Source organism: Malurus melanocephalus, unplaced genomic scaffold (genome assembly GCF_030028575.1).
Source record: "Malurus melanocephalus ecotype Western Australia unplaced genomic scaffold, MMel_1.1 scaffold_248, whole genome shotgun sequence".
Lineage (NCBI taxonomy): Eukaryota > Metazoa > Chordata > Aves > Passeriformes > Maluridae > Malurus > Malurus melanocephalus.
Window position 1 is genome coordinate 274,036 of NW_026623480.1, and position 17,310 is coordinate 291,345.

The following is a 17,310-nucleotide window of genomic DNA, read 5'->3' on the forward strand; positions in this document are numbered from 1 at the left end:
ATCAGATGCATATTTTAATGTTCTCGAAACTGTGTTAAAATTGTTTTTCATAGCTTTGGCATTTTAAAATTTGAGGATATGGGAATAATTGTATATAATTTTACATAAACCAACATGCCCAGTGACTGAAAATATAGCTTTAGCTCTTGTTATTTGCATCCAATAAGAATAATTATGAAGACTCTGAATAATCATTTCTATGTAGGGCTTTAARTGYRAGAAGTTCAGGAAGGTGCTGGTTTRCTATACTGAACAGCTATTTTWCATAGCTGARCTTTGGGACAYTATTCCAGTTCAGSATTTAAATATAYACCACTGCACACCTGTGGTCTAAATTCTTTCAAATCTTCTATGGAATTCTAAATTCTTAGAGGAGATTTTCCCATTGAAATTGTTACTGAGTCAAGGGTTTGGAAGAGAAGAAGTAGATGTGATCAGGAACAAGGTCAGTCTGGCTTCTTCAAACAAATAATCAGATTTCTTTGAAGAGACTGTAAGTGCAATAATGCTRCATCTGTCCCAACACCAAACTATTGGGACATAGCTGATCTGATGTGAAAAGAAGGGAAAATCCATTTCGATTAGGGGTTCTCAATTTAGTATGTATCAAAGTATACAATGACAGAAATTGCTAACACTTCAGGTGATGTGATATGGTGCATRGGGGACTAATTTGCTTGTTTCACTCTGTGTTTCACTCTTCAGGAGCTGTCGTGGGTCCAGTTTGTCCATCTAGGCTGGGATGGTAACTGTGGTAGGAGCATCTCCRAAAACTGGGACTTTGGATGAAAGCTCAGTGATAAGGTCATGTCATGACAAGGACTTGAGAATGAGAGGAAAAAGTGGCTCCTGGAAGAGTATGGAGAAGGACAAAGCAGATAACAAACATAAACTRTAACAGCAAGAGATGGCAATGATTGTTCTGTGCCTAAGAAGCCTAAAAAATCTTCTACGTGTGCCCTGTTTCTTAGTGTAAAAGGTAAGGCTTGAAAACATGAAATGAAAACTAGAAATTTCAAGCACATGACTCCATTAAAACAGGGTCCAGTCACCCCAGAAAAACAGGATTAAGAAATCTTGATAAGACTTGAATTTATGGCAGGATCACTTTTGGCCCCTTTCGTCYGATATAGTCTTTGATTTATTGCTATTCTGAAACTAAAGGACACTTGAGTCATGTCAACAAATATTCTAGTTATTGAACTATTAACTCAGTGAATTCAGCTATGCAGCTACTTAAATTATACTGAGAAATATGYGGGCAAACAATATTTTCTTTATAAATATGTCTGTGTGTGTATATATATATATAATTTTCCAGATAAATTTTTGTGTGTACTGTTTGTAGACTCACTCTTATTTGTAGGAGGTGTTTGATGGGAAAGAACTCAACACATATGTATTCATATATATATATATATATATATATATATGTATGTATATACATATATAAGAAAGACAGAAAATGTGAATTTTGCTCTGTTTTGGGCCTGAACCCAAAGGTAAGACATCCTGGTTGCCTTTGTCCTACCTCTTCCAGTAACCAGCACGGAGTACTTTTGTTGCCCTGACTTATGCTTCACCCRTTGCTCGTGCCAGACACGCACACATGTGCACCATGCAGCAGCCCTACACATCACTGCAGATGCTTACCTCAGCTCCACAGCCAACATCTGCAGGGGCAAGCSCACAGAAAGGGGTTGTAAGGTCCTCATTATCAATGAACACAACACAAATGGTGAAAGTAACCTTTTATTTGCATGTGATATAGAGACATACATACTGCAAACACATGCCACACGTCATAAAAGGACAGGATACTTGGGGGATCGCAGCRGAGAAACATTAGCATCTGCTTCTCATAACCAGCGTAAATAGTACATGCTCTGAGTTTCTCATGGTGTTTCTGAGCAGAATTCCAGAGGAGCTGCACACATGGCACAGCCAGGCTCATTAACACCAGCGGCCATCCGCACACTGCTCCAAGGGAGCTCAGCCCTGCCTGRCGGTGCAGGGAGAGCTGCTGGGCACAGCTTTGCACCCCACTTCAGCTCGCTCCCTGCTGCCCTGCCCGTCGCTGCTGCAGGGGGATGGTGTGCTGGTGGCCGGGCTCACTCAGGCTTGGGAGAAAGGTCATTCCTATAGAGGTGGAAGGGTGGTCCTGGAATTTCTGCCTTCCCAATGGTGGAATATGGGCCCTGAGAGCCGCTGCCCCCAGCAGCATGCAACATAGCACAACCTGGCACAGAAATGCCAGACTCCTGGAATTACTATGCTAAGCACAACCTGAAAATGCTCAGAGAATTACTGTCCAGGCAACACTCACAAACTAAATCTTCTGTAGATTAGGACAAGTTCTGGAGAAATGAGAAAGWATGCAGCCAGCTAAGTAAAGACAGGTGTGTGGCTCAGCTGCCTGGTGTGTAAGAACAAAAACAATTGTGGGATGAGATGAAAGCCTTGCTGTGAGCACAGGTTGGCCCGTGGAGGCATGGATGTGATTGCACGAAGGCAGTGCCATACAGCAAAACACAGACCAAACATTCCCAGCACAAACACCGAGGGTAGTTTTGGAACTAGCTGGAAATTCATGTATCTACACCAGTCCCCTTGCAGCTACTTCTGGCTTCTAGCTCAGCCATTCCATCATAAGGCAAGTATTTTAACTTTCTTAAACATCTCCCTAAATATTTTAGGTTTATTTCAGTCACTTGCTTGATTTATGAGTAAAAGAAAACTCAATAAACCTGAAATTTTAGTCCTGTACAGCTTATGACCAAAATTATCACATCTAGGATTAATATACTTGCCACAATAATGGAAYCCATTTTCAGTACATCAGGATTTCCTCTGAGCTACATCTGTTAGAGATATGATAAGCTTTTCTTGTCCCTGTCGCATCGAAGAAGCCTGCTAGGAAGGAAGGAAGAATGCTATATGCTCTGTGTTATGCTGGGCCATGGTTTTCTCCTAGCAGCAATATTCACAGCATGTCCTGGACTGGACTGCCCACCAGCGATGTTCACAAGTGGTGGCCCACCAACTATCAAGTGCTCTGAACCTCCTTGACGTGCAGCCTGTCTTTAATGGGTGGGATCGCTTTTACTGATGTGTTTACTTCATGAAACATTCAATTAGCCAGATTCATCATCAGCATATTTGCTCACCCTGCCTTTGTGTTGGGTGCTTCATCAAGCTTTTCCTCATGCACACRGTTTGCCATCTGCTTGTAGGTTGCTCGGAGACTGTGTGAAGATTCTCTCTCTCTGAGAAAATGTGCGCTGGCCCATTGAAGTATTTGCTGGTGATGCAATGGCAGCTGTTATCATCACGTCATATGTGTGCGGGTGGTTGCAATACATGGTATAKAGGTTGTCAGAATTTGCCAGGAAGATGTGTTTCTGATTGTGGTATTGTGTGCATGTGTGGTACTGCTGGAGCAGCACGCATAGGACTTGGAATATTACATGAGCACTATGCGTGAGTGCTATATAAACCGCATACCAGAGTGGTTACATGCTGTATTGGGTGACAGAAACACCACGCTCACACAGCTTTTCCGCATATCTCTTTATCAGCTGCCCATTTCTGAGTATTCCTCGGGGCCCTGGTTGTTTCCATGTGTGTGCTGGGCAGTGGACTTCTCCGAGAGCACTCTCACACGTGGAAACCAACTTCTCCTTGCCAGGACTTTTCTGGCTCTGGGTGCCAACAGTTCAGGCTCTGTGGGACAATGGTTCATTTCCAGTGTCTGTCAGGATGTTGATGCTGTTTGTGTGTAGGCCTTTGTCACCTGGTATTAATTGGATTGTGCCCTCTCTGCCTTTGAAGGCACAGAAGGCTTCAAACTCCTTTTTTATTACACATGGTGCTGCGGCCTGTAATACTAATCAACTACATTTGGAAACACCATGTTGTAAATATGGGATATGCAGCACCCCACTGCATCTTTGGAGATCAAATGGCCTCATGGTGGCTGAGGACTTGCCTGCAGTTAATGACCTTCTTTAGCTCAGAAACCTGTCTGCYGCACTTTTGTGCCAAGATGCCAACAGCAAAACCTGAGTAAGCCTGTAGCCACCACAAATTTGATTTGGTTTCCTTCCCTCCTGGTTAGGCAGAAGTGTTGATTGCTCTGATGTCCCGGGTTGTTGCTTTGCAAGCAGACAACTGCCATGGCATGCACTGTTTATGCGGTATTCTCTGCTTTGTTTCTTCTCATCTGGAAAGGCAAATATTTACCTCTGGTGGGTATTGAAAATGAGGTTTAGAATTCTGCTTCCACTTAACCAGGCCAGGAACTGTAGTGCATGGTCCTATTAGTGAGAGTCTCTTTGGCAAAGGTACCTGACACAGCGAGAAGGGTCCTGACAGCACTATTGAATAGATAGTGCTCTATCTCTGCTCTGGTGTTTTGCCAGGGGATGACTGAGCTGATAAGGAATTCTGCACATTGTTGCAGTGCCTGGCCTCCTCTCATCCTGCCTGATCGATGAGATGAGCATCACATTCTGAAGCATGACCAGCAACATGTCCTTTGATTGCTCACTGAGATTGCTCCACATGTTTRTGCTCCTTTCCTCTCTTTGGGGTCAAGCGGCCCCGAGCCACAGCAGCCCATGAATGGCATGCCAGTGGGCACTGGCATTTGGAGTGACGTCACTGCTGCCTRTTGGGGCACAGAAGCTTGGGACTGATTAAGTTTTAACTTTTGAGTCTGGAGCTATATGTGTGGGCTCACAGCTGGGGACTACAAAGTGCTATATGGAATTGGCACAGAGAAGAAACACACAGATTGCCTGCTGTCAGGACATCTGTGTCTTTTTATTTTGGGTACATTTAGCACTTATAGTGTTTCACATCTGTCACATATGCAATGTGGCACTGACAGTGGTTACCCTGATATTTACATTTTGCCTTGATCACATTTGTTGTTGTTGTTTACCCTGTCTGCAAAGCCACCTCATCGGCCGCACACATTTCATTTGTCAGCGTCGGGGGTGCCCGGCACTGAACGTTACCAGCAGTGCGCTGGTGACACACACATGGCATTAACAACGTGGCATTCAGCTGGTGGATCAACCCCACACCATTTGTATTCTCTTCACAAATGCCACCTCCCCTGTTCTTCTGCATCATCTTGCCCYGCAGAGCACTTGCACGGCACAGGATAATTGAGAGACAGGCGTGCAAGAGACCCCAAGTGGTCTGAACACCACATTAGTGGCTTAATTTGCCCCCTGCTCAGAGTACACCCACAACATAAGCTAGTCTGGACAGACATTTGTCTAATCTAGTCTTTAAAAAGTCTAAGCTACTCTTAAAAGCTCTCAGTTGCAGCAAATCCAAAATCCCCCTCAGCAATAATTTTCTTTCTGCCCATGTTAATGTTTTGTGTAAACTTTGGTTAGAAACACAACTTGTCCTTTGAGACATAGCACGTGATTTCAAATTCTGCTTCAGATAAGTCTGACAGAAATATAATGATCCRCCTCTTTCCCTCTTTTCCAAAATGATTCCTTACTTATTTGCTAACATCCCTGTCATTTTAGTTCCAATCTCTAGTTTAGAGTCATGATGCTTAACTGATACAGACCTGTTCACCTTGTGGTTTTTATGTCTTTGCTACAGAACACGGCCAGGATTGTTCTTCTGCTTGCAAATTTGCAGCCTTTATCCCTCTTTTTATACATCTCATGCTTTCACATTTGTCCTTTCATTGGTGGTGGCACATCTCTGATTCTGATTGCTTTGCACACAGATTGGGAATAAAGTATTCCCAATTCCACACTACAGCCCTTGCTGCTCTCCTGGTAGGCTTTTATCATCACTTTGGCTGTCTTTGATTGCAAGTAGTAYGGAGTTTCCCAATGGAATCACCGGGAGAGCCATTGGACCACCTCTTAAATTGCCAGTGCTGAGGCTGGATGGACTCGAAGGCAAAGATTTAAAGCTGCAGTGTTTGCTCTGAGGAAAGAAATTAATCTTTAATGGAAGAAGAAATTTGCCATTTTACTGAAGTTGTTAGGAAAATGAGAGGAACAAGAGGATGAGACTCCTGGAGCCAAATCTGTCCTTGGAATATATCACATCACAAGCTTTTTTGTGACAGAATTATTTCATTATTATTTTTTAATTAAAYCCTTCTTAAAAATAATCCTTACTTTTCAATCGCAAGCAAAAAATGCAAATGTGAACCCTGGGAACTCAAAAGTCTCAGGCTACACAAATTTCTCTCATCCCTCCTATGGAAACAACAGAAGATGAATACACAAGGAATGTCTGTTAAGGATAAGTTTTAATGATCATCTGCAACTTATTATTCCATAATACATGCCATTAATAAACTGAAATACCCCCAAAAGTCTGTCCTGTGAGAAGTGCTATATTTCCTGCATCTGCTGCATCTGTTTTATCACATCTCTGCATCCTTCTTAAAGCATTGTACATGTTAAAAATGTTTCCAGCACAAAACGATCACAGCTCAGGTATATAATATCTGAATCTTTTGTCTCCTTCCTTCATGGCCCCTTTAGTTTGCTTTTTACTGCTTCTGTATGTGAGGAATAACTTCCAAATGCAAAAAGTTCAGTCTACCTCCTTTCCTCTCTCTGGCTGAAAATCTTGTTCTGAAATTTGGGTTCAAAACATTAAAACTCACCCTAGTAAATGGTAGAGTCACCGATAGATTCAAGCTGTCACATGGATTACTTTGTTCTGAGAGCTTTACTTCAAGGCCAGRGAAGTTAATAGGATACTTTTCATTGCCTGCAGTGAAAACTATCCTGGGCCTATATTCATGCGTAATTAGGGAGTGGGAGATGAAAGGACCGTGTTACCTTCCGATCCCACATTTTTAGTGGACTGTTTTCCCTACCCATGTGGCTGCAAGATTCTCATTCCAATCTGCCCTTATCTTGATTTGGGTAAAAAATGCTTCTCATAATGGTTTCATTATGCTAAGGTATGTACCTCTTCACTGAATTAAATTAACCTCTGTCCTGTTCAGATACACTGTTATCATCGTTACTATTAAATTAGTCGTTCTGAAGCAACTGCAGACAAGACATCAAGCCAGTCCCCCTGGCCACATTCCACAGAGCGAGCTGCAGCCCACAATTCCAGTGAATGTATTGGGAAGTGCACTGCTGCAGATTGGGAAGCCCAGGMTTCCCCTGCTCCCTGTATCCTTGCAGCTGTCCTCCATGCCGGTAAGCTGCTTCCTCAGCAAAGTGCYAGAGAGGAGTCTGGAGAGGAACAGCTTTATGACTACACGTGAGAGAATCCAGAGGTCTGCATTTCCTCCCGTGTCCCTGGCTGTGAGCTGATTTCTCTGTTCCTCATGAATGAGATGGCTGTAATGTCTTTGCYTCCTTCATTCTCAATTTCTGCACTCTGCTGTCCAACAGGCACTGTAGCTGCACCTTCACTGCAAACACAAGATCACTTGCAGTTTCCAATTGTTCTTTATCACATTGGTGTTTTAATAATCTACTTAATGACTTACATTTGTATGATTTTTCCCCTATGAAATTACTGTGCATTTTCTGTCGTTAAATTGCATAATTGTGAATGATTTGATACAGATGATGTTTAATTTATTTAGAAGAAGTCTATCCATTTTCATTAATGTTATTGTAGTGCCATAACTTGTACTTTATTCTTAGGCAAGTCTTAGTGTGGACTTTCTTGGACTGAGGGCAGCAAAAGATTCTTTGTGTTTTAAGGCTTTTTCTTAGACAACTGGCATTCTCACCAGCAAAAAAATCTAGGCAGAGACTGAATTTTTATTGTAAAAGAAGCACAATTAAAAGAAATACACTCTGTAAGTGCAAAAAGTCATGACAGAATCCTGGATCTRCAAAAATTAAGTAAGGCTAAGAAATAAGTCACTATGTATTTATGACAAATATGTATGTATATATGTGTATGTAAAGCCAACCTCTTTTTCAAGGACAGGTAATGATTTCATGATGTGGACAGTTGACTTCATTACAACARGACATATGGTTTCATAAATTCAATACTTACTGTGGGATATTTGTTCAAATTTTAATGCCACACACTGTTCTAAACTTATTGTGAAGAGAAATACCAGCTGATGATGAGAAGCAGAGCTAGGAGTGCTAGGTCACACCAAACTTTGCCAGGATACAGATAGGTGAAGCCATCAAACAACCACCAGAACATTCCAGCAGACTCTGTAGTGTGGAAGCTTCTTGGTTGCTCTTCAGCTCTGCTGGATTAGAACCATTTTAGCAAGGTGGACAAGCCATTTTCTTTGAAACCTCTACGTCTTTGCTTATGGGCAAAATGAAAAATGTTATTAAAACATTTTTTTAATGTTGGCATGCACAAAGTATATGGAATGAAATCCTGTACCTGCTGTGATAAATATGAATTTTGATTCCATCTTCAAAAGGCCAGGACTTTACCCAGGATGTTTAGATCTCCTTATTTTGAAATAAAAGATACATTTTAAAAACTTAATTTATAAAGATGCCTACCATAAAACTTGCTTATATGTATAGTAGTGTTACTAATTAGCTTTTCAAGATGTAAATCTTTGTAACGTAATGATTCCTTTTCTGGTTAGAGATATAATATAGCAGCAGATTACATTTTTGAGCAAAAGAGAAGTGGATTTGAGTTTCAAGCATGTTCTTAGGTTTTGATTTGTATTCTTGCTTGTTGTTGGAATTGTCTGAGGTCTGTGCTGGCATCAGTGTCATAATATAAAATAACCACAGTGGCTCTAACCTCAGCAGAGCTGCCTACACTTACATACGTATATCCTCAAAAACACAGTTTTAATCCACAGTGGAGCTCAGCTCTGGTATGTTAGTTCCCTTCCTTCTCTAGTTAGTTCCCTTCCCTCCCTTAGTCCTTCTCTAGCTCTGTTGTGTTACTTTTGAGCCACAAATGTCTTGATTTAGATGATTTTAAYTAAGTAGACAAATCATGTCTAAACCTCAGTGCACTAGTTCACAACAAACGCCAGTTTTAAAACTTAGTATGTATTTCTACTTGGGGAAACACAGTAAAAACAATGTGAATTTTTAACTATATTGTGAATACCTAGTTTTCACTTAACTGTACTTTTAGCAGAAAACCCTTGCTGRCACTCTGGCTAGAAAGATGGGGTGTAGGGGCTTCAAGAGGCAGCAACAAGCTGAAAAACTGTGTGCAAGGGCTTGGATCCGTATCAGAGCTCATGATGTCAGCCTCCAACACTGACTACATTTAATATAACATTTATTTAGTGAATATGTTGATGAGTCACAAGTTTTTTTTATCTAGACTTCCCTGGAACTTTCGTTTGGCAAACAATTGACAGTGACACTGCAAACACTGATTCATGTGTGTGACAACAACTGGGAGCACCCACAGTACGAGAAATGAAGTGTGCACCTCTGCACAGGGTCAGGGCCAAGGAGGTGGGTGATACTGATTTCATGCTCTTGACCCTAGCCAAAACATTCCTTGTTTTTAATAGCCTACTTTTCTTTCTTAATCTGTAAAGCAGTCTTTGGCTGGTGACAGCTGTGAGAATTTTGAAATCCATAATGTACCGTGGGGACCTATTCTGATTTCTGTTGCCTTGTAATACACTTAGAGCAGCACATGGAAAGTGAATAGGGAGAATTTTCTGTTGGTGAAAAGAAACAGAGTCATCCAGAGGAAGGAGRCCCAAGAGAGCCAACCTCAGAGTCAGAGGAGAGGTCTCGTTTTGTTCCAGCAGTCCCTTCTCAATTCTGCAAGCATTTTTCCCCATTCAGCTGCAGTGTTACCAGCTTTACATTGCTCCCCTGCAAACCTAGCTGGTCCCATGACCTGTATTCCATTCCCAGCATTTGGGAATTCCTGTGATAAAGCTACAAAACTGTTCTATTCTTAAGGAGATTTAGATATTGTGAATCCAGAGTCCCCAGATACATTGCTCTGTTGTTCCACTTTGGTTTTCACTCYATAAGCATAAGTTAACAGAGTTAGTTACGTTAGGTGTATTTGATGTGAAATATTCAAATATACCTTTTAGCTGGTAGGGGAAAGGGAGAGACTTCACTGAGGTTTGTAACCTATTAGAAATTTGTATTAGAAAGTGAAACCAGATGCCACATTGATGAAACTATTTAAAATAGAAAAAAGTGTGTAGTACAAAATTCACAGTCTGCTCCTGTTCACAGAAGCACTCACATTTGGAGCAGATAAAGGATTATGCTTTAGTACTTGTCAGGATTCTCTTTATGACAAGGAAAACGTTCTTGGAATAATAGAAACATGASAGTAGCTGGGCAGAGCTATAAGGCTTCCCACTGAAATTGTGGGAGAAGGTTTCCCCAGATCTGTGGGTGAAACCTGGAAGATAATAACTTCTCATGAAACTCCTGTGCTTTTTTTCTGGAACAACAGCTCATACATTTCTATACCAGCTAAATGTCCTTGCTCCAGCCCTGACCTGTTCCTCATGTTGCAAACTCTTTGTGTGAATAGCCKTGAGACTCCCCCTGTTTGCTGGGCTGTTGAGCGAGGTTTGACAGGGTTCCTTATGCTACCTTTCCGGATTATATTTCTTTACATTTCTTTCCCAATTGCATTTCTTTCTGTAGATGRAGCCCCTCAYGGCTGAAGGTAAGAACATGATCACYCTAAAATCCCTGTATCAGCCATGCCTCCACAGAGTCTAAGATTAAATGACAAATGATATGCATGTCTCTYCATCCAATCAACAGAGAAAAGTTGTCACAGAGTCAATTCTTCCACCTGGAGGATGAGTAATTCCAGCTATCTCCTACATATCTGCTTAAGTACTCTCTCTTAGATGTCTGTGTAGATATCTGCTTCTTCTCAGGAATCACCTGTCCAACTTCAGACATCCCTACATGTCTAAATCASAGGTGATTATMCAGACTACCTTTGTAATSCCACCCTAAGATCAATGTCTAAAATAATTGTGGTGTATTGGCCCCTGGAGTCTCCTTTCTTTTCCCATTGACTATTACATGACTTGTGTAAGAGTAAGAAACTCACTTTGAGATATTTAAACTGAGTTAAGATAAATAACACCCCTTCAGTGTACTGAGTTTATTTCTTATTTCTGTGAACTGTGTTACACACCTCCAGAATTAACTAGGCTCTACTTTAGGAATGCCTCATTATTTTCTTGCATTTAAATACTGAATTGCTCCAATTCACTCAACATGAAAAAAGTGGTCTGGGAACAAGTCTGCATGTCTAGAAAAGACAAAATCCTTTGTGCAATGGAATGGCAGGTACAGTATTGCACTTTAGTCAGCAGTCACTTCTTCATTCCCTGACACAAAAACATCAGCAATGCAAAGAAGAGTGCGAGTTTGAATAATGTGTCCAAAATCAGTGACAGCACTGAAGTGTGACCCTGGACAGACACTTCTCATCAATCTTGCTTGTGACGAGTCAGAATGGGMAATCACCTCTGTAATTCAGCAGCACAGATTTACTTTTGCAAATGGTAGGAGAACTGAAAGCTTTGAAAGTTCTGCAAAAGCCCAAATACCACCAGGGTGTTTAACATGTCTGAGAGGGAGGATCATCTTCAGCCTTGAACACAGCTAAGTATAGACAAGAGGTACATAAGCAGGCAAAGATAACRCCACTTCATATCAAGAGCTGCTATCCAGCCCTACAAAGGAATTTGAACAACTGCTAAGGATTTCTAAAGTCTGCACTTGATTACTTACTGCATGACTTCAGATACCCACTCCAAATATTTATGATCTTTCACTACAAATCCGTGGTTTGAAGACACCTAAAAATAATGCTGTAAAAACTCCTCCAAGTATCTTAGTAATAGAATTACTATTAGATTTGTTTCTGTTTTACAGATACATTCTTTGGCTCCAGCTATGTGTTTCAACACACTCTCCTTACATCAAGGGCTCTTCAGGGCTCTTTCTATAAGTGCTGAAAGACACTTCTTTACCTGAGGCTACTCTGCTAACTTCTTGGAGCACAAARTATCTCAGGATAATTTAACCGCATGAGGCACACTCAGAAGATTTGGCAGATTGTCTCAGGCATTTRGAGTTAACCAATAATAACATCCCCACTCCTAATCCTCCAGATTTCTTCTAAGTTCTGCTTCTATTTGTTCTTAGTGAAAAGCATGGCATTATCTTATTACAGCAATTTGATTTTCATTATCTAAGTAGGCTGCTGTGTCAGCAAAAAGCAGCAATTTGGAAAGGATGGAAAAGACTGCGAGTCATGGATGAATGAGTGATCGGTGGAGAAAAAAAAGAAGATAGAAGAGGGTATGYTGAGTGATTGAGTGAGCTTGGGAAAATAAGGTGAGGTCTGTGCTAATCAGTTCAGAAATATGGCTTTTTGTTGATGTGATTAAGCAGCACATATAACCTGCACTTAGACAGCATAAGTTCAACCAGAAGTGAGCTGTGTAMAACAGTTTGTACAGAGAAGGCTGGAGTACCGAGGTGACTGCAAGGTCCTGTCTAACTTATTTGACAAGAAAAGCTACCTGGTAAGAAATCACCCAACACCAAGTTCTATTTCAAATCTGCATTTGAGATGGATTCCTTTACCACAAGAAAAGGCCTGTAAGGTAGGGCAAATTGATCTGCAACTTAGGAACTTTCATTTAGTTATGCTGCAGGCAACCCTTTCAAGAAATGATATATGAATTGGTATGGGCACGGAGCACAACATGCTCTCATTGGTATCTAACCAGCTCCAGTTTAACCAAGTCTCTAGGCTGAGTATCTTTAACATTTAAAATCCATTGCATATCTTTTTCTGTGTACAATCCAATGTTCACTGAAGGCAATAGGGCTGTGTCCACTGCAGTAAATAAGATAAATCAAGGACTATTMTCTGGCTCTGATGTCAAGTTCTGACAGCATGGCATATGTCTGTATTTCTCAGCTCTCTTCTTCCAGAAGAACAGAGTGACCAAAACCAAATTTTTATGGGGAATGACAACCCATGGGTCTGATCCTTAATGCTGCTTGGGCAGTGTCAGGGAGAGCTGGGACCAGACTTTGAAGAATGCTAAAAAATATGTGGGATAGTCTTGTGCCAGTAAACTTCCCCAGTTAATTAATACAGGTRTAGTCTGAGAGCCTTTTGATTGGCATCAGTAGACTACAAGTGGGTGAAAATGAGCCATCTACTCTGATGGATCTTTAATCCTTTGAGATTCCCAGAGCATATTGCTTTCGGGKAAGAGACCTCCATCTTAAAAGAGGAAAAGGAATTTAAAAGCTGCTTTGGGCATTTTGCCAGCTGCACAGCAACATCTGGTTGGCATTCAGAGGCTTCAGGGGCAGTTAATCCTGCTCTGAGCAGGATTAACATCCCTGTTTAAAACATGCTCTTGGTATGTCTGGTGGAGCCAGCATTTTGGCTGTCCAGAGCAGAGGGGAAGAGTGCAAGAAGGAGGGGCTGTGACTGTCATAAAGTGTTTCCATCCCACTTTGTTCTCTGTGGCTTCAGCGCTTCACCTGATGAAATGAAGCACCACAGCTTTAGGATCCCTGCCAAATGCTCATTAGATACTCTAGAGGTGACTGCCTACCTCCTCTTTACTACCTATTCTACAAGTGAGAGCACTTACCAGCAAGGGGTGGAGTTGTTTACAGAAATATTGCTCTGCTTTCTGTAGCATAGGTGAGAAAGATTATATTCAGCACAGATGCATGTAAATCCCAGTTACATTGCTTGTGAAACTGCTCTCATGGAGGAAATAACAAGATTTGTGGGGACCAGAGTTCTAGCAAAACCCATGGATGAGCTCCTACACAAGATTTTATCCTGTTTGCCATRGTTAGGGGTAAAGAAGTTGAATATSCCTGACTCAAAGTACCTCTACTGACAGTGACTGCTGGATTTTTTAAAGACCAACTCTACTGATAAACTCAACTGCTGGAAATTATGAGACAACACAGAAGTACATTGTTGCTGCCATAAAAATTCTGCAAAACCGTATGTTTAAAGTAGATTCTCTTTGAAGCTGGAGTGCTGTGGACTTGTGAGAAGCGTGGTAGCCCATAGCTCACGTTGTTCAGAGAGCTGGGAGAATTGTTCCCTGTAGCTCCAGAGCAAGGGTCAGTATGAACACTCACAGAATTGCACACACACACTTTACAGCTTGCCCCAGACATCCTTGTGAGAAACACATGCAATTAAGGGCTTATTAATTAACYGTATGCTCTGAACTTGGGAAGCACTGATATGTGTAAGCAGTTTCTTCTMCATCCTTCCCTTTAAGACTGTATAGAGGAGAAATTACTGTTATACTTGTGCACATCACTGTAAGAGGCTGCCACATAACTGCTGGTGAAAATTAGTTTGGCTCTGCTGAGGAGGCAGATCAAACTATAGCTCAGCTGAGTGTTTGGCCTGGTGTACTCAGATTWATAGATACCACTAAGCCTATCATATCCAGGTGTAGTATTTGCATACTTGCATGCAGTATTTACATATTAAAGCACAGTATTTACATGTTCTTTATTTTGCATGTCGAGACTTTTGACAAATAAAGGAAACACTTCAAACTGTGTCTTTATTTTTGTTTCCTATGTCTCAGATTTTCCAGAAAAATAAGTTGCTACATCCCCCTCTTTCATCCCTGAAAAAGAGCAGGAAAACGAGTGGCTTTCCTGCAGCAGCTGTTGCACCTGCTGTTTACAGTGAAGTTGGACCACAGCAAGGCTTCTTTTCTGGTCCACAACATTTCCTCTAGCAGTCAAAGCCAACACATCAAAGTGAAAGCTCCGAAGGAGAAAAACAATGTGACCTATTGTTCCAAGAAAACAAAATAAATCATTTGTAGGAAAGGAGTAAAAACTCCTAACCAACTTTTAAAACATAAATATTGGGTAGAAGACAGCAAAGCAAAATGTAACGTGTGGTTGTGATGATGCTGAACAGGCTACAATGTCACTGTACTCTCACCTGATATGTTCTAACAGTAGAAGCAATGCATACAGTGCAAGCCACGATTCTTYGGAGATACACATCACAGCTCTAGATAAAAGCCAGTGTTGGACCCTCTCATTTACTTCTATTTTCAGTTWAAAAAGTCCCAAATTCTGAAACTCTTCAATCTGATGAGGTTTGCACCTATTCTTGTATTTGCAGCCTTTCTTCTTTTGTTCTTCTTCCTTGCTGATGTTTGTTATTCTTATGATGGAAATACCTTGAGGTTCCCACTGAGGGCCCCATTGTGCTAGACAATTACACTGCACAAAGAGGTTGTGATGTAAATAGAGAAACCAGTGTGTGGTAGAGAAAGCAGGGTAGAGGATCAGCYTGCCTGTACTCTCCTGAAAAGTCAGAGACAGAGGTGGTTGAAACCCTGCTTTGTGTTGCCTGGCTTGTAGCTCATTTTTTAGTAATGGAGGAAGTAAAATACACTACATCATTTTACATGGATGAGAAGAATAAGATCTTTTCAAAAACKTWAAATGCAACTTGGTCTGCTSTAAGGAGGAGGTGTGGAAAYRTATTCCTGATTGCYAACCAGGATTTCTCAAGAAACTAAATGAAATCTGGAAGATTGCCTGCCATCATGAAATCACATTATCCAGAGGCATTTGGGTTACCTCCCCTCTCAGCACAAGCATATTAGTTTTGACCTTGTGACCTAGATACGGGTAATAAAACCTTCAACTTTCTTCCAGCAGTACTGGAAAGCTGTGGAACAGTGCACCCTATTTCCTGTGATCCCAGTTTGGGATTCTGATTAGAAAACTGAAGGCATAGAAATCAAAGGCTAGTTCCTGTTTTCTGGATGCTGTTTTGGGAGCCCTACCATCAGAGAAAAGGAAACAGAGCAGAAAAGTCTGTCTAAAAGTAGACCTTCTCTGTTAGTTTACTTGAAAGAGTCTGGAGTAGCAGATGCAGAACTGTGTATCCAGCTGAAATAAAAGCAAGCACAGTTGTTTCATAAGAAACGGAAATCCAGAACTTGACTCAGTTTCTTCCCATTGTAATGAAAGTCCAGAGGAAATTAATGAAACCTATTACAAATTTAATGAAGTAAATGAAACAATCCCCTGCCTTGGTTTAATGACTTCCACACAAAACCCTCAAAGAGCTGGTACATTCTGCCTACTGGGTTCACAGCACTGGGCCAGGTCCTTGTAATAGGAACTGGCTGAAAAGCTGTGTCTCGTGCTCTGATGCTAACACACTGARCTGAAACAGTTGCAAAATAAATACTGAAAATAAAGGACTTTGGACTGGTCAAGAGGGAAAAGCACAGTTTGWAGAGCTCAGTGTAGAGATAACTGCGCTGAACTTTGGTGGCAATTGAGAGGCAGGGGATCAGAAGACTCAACCCACTGCATTCCCTCTACAGCCTTCACAYAGATAAAACCATAGCAAGGCAAAAGCCAACAATTCTTGAATGTTAAGAATATACAATCCTGTAATTCACTAGCTTGATAAAAAAGTCTGTTAAAGAGGCTCCTACTTCTATTCCTCTGCTGCATCTGGTCACCTTGTGGCCTCAGAGCATCTTTCTCAGCCTATGTCTTGCTCTCAACAAAGCCACAAATTCTACTGTGCTTTCCCCCATTAATGTGAAGAATCATTACCAAGTGCTTTAGAACTACTTATACTGCCAGATCTTGCCATTAAAAATAAAACAAAAAAAACAAAGCCACCAACTTTATTAAAAAGATACAGAATTTCTTTCATAATGCAATGTGTATTTGTGTAATTAGAGAACAATCTGATGTAACTGATGTCATAAAACTGTAACTAAATGCTACAYGACCCTCATGTGGTTGGGTATATTTTACCATCTCAGAACAGCAAAAGGCTTTGAGGGTCCACACACAGTGTTTTTGCTGTATATGTACGGTGTTAGTACAGACAGGGGTGGGTTCTGGCCGTGGCCAAGGCTGTAGAGAAGCACACACATTAAAGCTGAAATACAGAAATAATTTCTAAGGCACACAGTCCCAGACAGGTGCACATCTCCCTTTGGTTTTCACTGAGGCTTAGGCACTGCTCTACACTTTCTTCTAGTTTCCCTCTCCCTTCCACCCAAACTAAGATGTAAAGATTATTGACCTTGTCCTGCTTTCATAGACCAGACAAAACCACCAGGAACAGCGTATTTTAACACCTGAAAAAAAAAAAAATCTTTACCAGTGAATGCCTTAAAAAAATCTTAAAGACAGATGAATTCTGATGAATCCGGCTGAAGTGCTTTAAGGTATTACTGCCCTGCTGTCGTCTGCCACTYTTGCAGCAGCTGCCCGTGTTTTGAGAGAGTCAGCAAAAGGGGATGAGGACCAGTGT